Here is a 4,378-nt window from a genome sequence, read left to right on the forward strand (position 1 = left end):
GCGTCAAAATCTACTTCCCTGCGCCATACTCCCTACAGTCTACGCCACTGCTTACTGTGAGTAGTGCCTTTTTTGTGTCATTAGTGGGTGGAGTTAGTGTAAATAGCCTTTGCCTGCAAGACAGGCTACACTTAGTGCAAATAGACACTCTGTAATTTTAAATAATGTTTCTTAAGATGGTCTGAAAGTCTAACGACAAAGGATCAATCAAAAAATGTAAAAACTGCAAACATAAAATAATAAGGGTATAACAATATTTTGCAATGCAACAATATCATATCGTGGATAGTGACAATGTGTTGTGCATAGTTCAATGAAAAATGAAAAAATTCAAGTTTACAGAGTTTTAGTGTCAGTATTACATTACACTTCTATATATAATGTTGAATATAATGTATAATAATGTAATGGGGGAATATTTGTGGGTCCTGATAATGCCAAATGTCTTATGTAACCAGTAAAAAGTGGCCTACATTATTTTAAATATATCTAGTCAGTGACAGAGTGCAAACATATTTATCTAAAATAAATCTGTGTTTCAGTATTAGAATCATGAATATTTTTATTCTGGTGTCACCATTGTCTTGTGCATTGGGTTACCAGCACCAAGTCTAGGCCTATTCATTTCCACCCCCAATGTAATACCAAATTTAGCATTTTAAATCAACAGTACATTTTTTGTTATCCTTTTACCATATGTCTTGGAGTATTGCAATAATACTGTATCGTGAGTTCAGTATTGTGATATGAATATGCATTTGCCAGTTATGTGCATAATTCCTGTGCATAAAGAGTTAGTATAGTTAACTGAATCATGTCAGTCAACAGTTGACATGACAATTACAATGAAATATGATTCTGTAAGAATAAACGACAATGAGAAGTGGAAAACAAAGTACAACTGAATGACCTCAGATGCTCAAGGCTCAGCTCAGATTGTAGGCTACTTACGGCATTGATGTTCTCATCCTCAGCCAGATCAATCCAGTCTGCACCAGACATGGGGAAATAATGCAAATGTGCCAACAGGTGCGTTCCTCAAGCAATCATATGGGCTCTATTTCTGTGCTGTAGTGGGATAGTGTTACATAATATCAATTTGGATCTTGCTGCACCTTGACAGCAGTAAACATCTGTTATGTTTTTTAATGGGTAAACTTGTTAAACATTCTAGTTTAACTGGTATTTTATTCATAATACAGTAGCCTTGCAAAACTTTCGTGATTAACTGAATAGTCCCACATGGAAACTTCTGTACAACCCTTAGTGAGATGAAGCAGCCAGTTGAACCGTGCTTCTTTAACGCACTTCACACAAAAGTGGAGCCTAGTTGCAGCAGTGTTTGTCAAGTATTTCAAGCACTATACAGAAAATGAGTTTTGACTGAATCAATATTGAGGGCATAACCTTGAAATTGAGAGGTAAATGCATTTTACAGAGAGAAATCTGACTAGAATTTTATCTAGCACAAGAACACATATGTAAAAAAATATTATAACAAGGGAAGAAAACAGCTCACTTGAAAAAGATACTTGTTAAAAGATTGCGTACTTTTAAATAGAGTAATTATTAAGGATATAATATACAAGAATATACTTAAAGTTACACTGTGTAACTTTTTTGTTGTTGTTCAAAATGTAAATAATGAGTCAATACATCATCAATCCTTCTTCTAAAACGTGTTTTTGTCTTACCCTGATTCACTATGATGAATGACAAGTCTTCAAACGGGCACGAAGACCGGAAGTGTGTAGAACTTTTGATTACCTGATGGGACACATTTAAAATGAAAGTGCATACAGAGCTTGATTTTGATTTTCAATACTCAGACGACACGATTTAATAATTGTGGTGCTTCTAATTGTGATAAAAAGCATTTGCAAATGTTGTACAAAATACACTCATCTTTGTATCAATAAAATGTGCAACACTTTGGTCCAGTTTCATAGACAGGGCTTAGATTAAACCAGGATTAGGCCTTAGTTCAATTAGGACATTTAAGTATCTTTTATAAACGTGCCTTAGAGAAAAAAGAAGAAGAAAAAAGAAAAAGAAAAAAACATTACTGGTGTGCATCTTTGAGATAAAACAATAGCATATTTTAAGATATGTCAGTGCAAGTTGCTTTCAGTTAAAACAGCTCAAACATGCATTTTAGTGTGGGACTAGGCTTAAACTTGTCTGTGAAACAGGCCGTTTCTGTTTTACTACCAAATTATATATAATATCTAATTAATTTAACTTACAGTGGAATGTTTTCCTTGACGTCTCACGATTTCAGGGCACGTGAGTTCCTGAACATGGTGCATGAAGGCGTATGCCCTGTCCAAATACCCACATTTGCGATCTTGGCCACTTGAGAGCTCATGCACGCGACAGGAAGCAAGTGCGCATTCGGAGCGGTATTCGAGGTTAAGCGTATGCCATCATGCATTATGTACGGAAGCTCACATGCCGAAATCGCGAGATGTTGAGGAAAACATTCCACTGTAAGTTAAATTAATTAGATATTACATATATTTTGGCAGTAAAACATAAAGTGCTGCACATTTTATTGGTGCAAATATGGGTAGGGTATGTGTATTTGTACAACATTAGCAACTGCTTTTTATCATTTAATTAGAAGCACCACAATTTTAAAATTGTGTCTTTTGTTAGTTACATAGCGACTACTGAACAGACATTTAAAAGTTTGTTTTAAAATGCAAAGTATTGAAAATAAAAAAAGCTCCGTAAACTTGCATTTTTTGCAAGACTATAAGTGTGTCACATCAGGTAATCAAAAGTTCTACACACACTTGCAGTCTTCAAGCCTACTTGAACACTTGGGCCAAATACAGGAAATACGTAATGTAAGTACACGAGTGGTCAAGTGCAAAGACTGCAAGTGTGGGTATTCGGACAGGGCAACACTCTCGAAAACTGCTCTGCCATCTTGCTCCGACGAAAGTGACTTGAACGCACCTGACGTCGTAAACATGACTTCCCACCTGGTAAATACAAACTTCCCAGGAGGACCATAAGTCTGTAAGTCACAACGAGCGAGTAAGGTTGACGTGGAGCATGCTAAATCTCGAACCTCTGGGAATCACCCATTAAAAGAAAAGAAAAAAAAAAGGCTATAATGGCTGAATACAAACAAAAAAATAACTATAAAAGAACAATAAAGATTAAGTCTCATTCATGACAGACATGTGAAAGGTTCATTGAGTGAAAACAATAGAGCATGAATTGAGCAGTTACTCCTCGCCAGACATTAGTCAGTATATATGTGTTTACAGGGCAATAACATATAATGATTAGCATATTATCAGCCTTGATAAAAAATAAAAAAAAAAACTCACCTGACATGCTTATACAAAATGCTTCGTAGAATGCATCATTTTAGAGATATCCTCAGATTTGAAATGAACCATGACCACACTTGTGGCTTCACTTTAGTTGTGGTTATAAGTTGTTATACTACATTCATATAATATTTTTATACATTCTAAGTTTTGCTTTTATGTTTGAGCTTATATATCTCTATATTAATAACAGTCTGAGTAATTCTGAGTCTTAAACTCTCAAGTGTTTGCTTTCTAAATATATGTTGGTCTATTCAGAATGACTTATGAGCAGCAACATTTTTATTTTGGGTATGTCATTTATGCCCCACTTGCCAAAATGGGGGGTGTCTGGTAAGGGGTTAATGGCTACACGATACATATTTAGTGTTCTAAAACAATAAATGATTATCTCACCAGTACAGAAAGGGATTCATCAAACGTCCCCTGCACATCTTTACTGACGTCAGAGGCAACAACATTAACACTTATTACACAGCTCCACAATTAACCTCTGCATCACATTACAGTGAATGAGGGGCTTGGAAGTCAAGTTGACAAGCATCTCAAACTCCCTCCCTCTCCAGCCCCATGTCACCCACACTCACTTGTCTGGAGGTGTGGAAGCTGGCGGAATCATTATTGGAAATGACTCGACTCACATTCCTGCAGATAATGTGGTCGTCACGGGGGTAGACGCCACCAGGAACGCTTCATGGCCAGACTCGCCACCTCTGAGATCAGAAAGAGAGCCTCTTTTCTCCCCACGCTGACAGTCATAATCCACAGCTCTCACTGAGTAACTGCATCTCGTTCACAACCAATAGTCTGTTTTGAGGTAAAGTTATGAAGAAGTGCGTAACGCTGGCGAATATTTGAATAATGCGGCATGGCATCTTTAGTTTCTGCTTGCATATATAATAAAAGCAAACTATCAGTTTATTTTTCCTATGATTGGCAGTTTAATGTTAATCCCACTGGACAAATCTTTTGAACTTGTTAGTGGTGTCTGCTAAGGCAAGCATCTAATTAAGAATATAATCAATTAAATC

General features: G+C 36.3%; 1 long non-coding RNA gene across 1 annotated transcript; it reads right to left on the reverse strand.

Moving 5' to 3' along the window:
- Positions 1 to 943: 943 nt before the first annotated feature.
- Positions 944 to 4,028, reverse strand: LOC127518051 (uncharacterized). Its single transcript, XR_007931444.1, has 3 exons — positions 2,247 to 4,028; positions 1,695 to 1,767; positions 944 to 1,068 (listed from the first exon to the last, which is right to left on the reverse strand). It is a non-coding gene; the product is annotated as an uncharacterized LOC127518051 (long non-coding RNA).
- Between the last annotated feature and the right edge of the window lie 350 nt (positions 4,029 to 4,378).

The sequence above is a fragment of the Ctenopharyngodon idella genome, chromosome 8 (genome assembly GCF_019924925.1).
Source record: "Ctenopharyngodon idella isolate HZGC_01 chromosome 8, HZGC01, whole genome shotgun sequence".
NCBI lineage: Eukaryota > Metazoa > Chordata > Actinopteri > Cypriniformes > Xenocyprididae > Ctenopharyngodon > Ctenopharyngodon idella.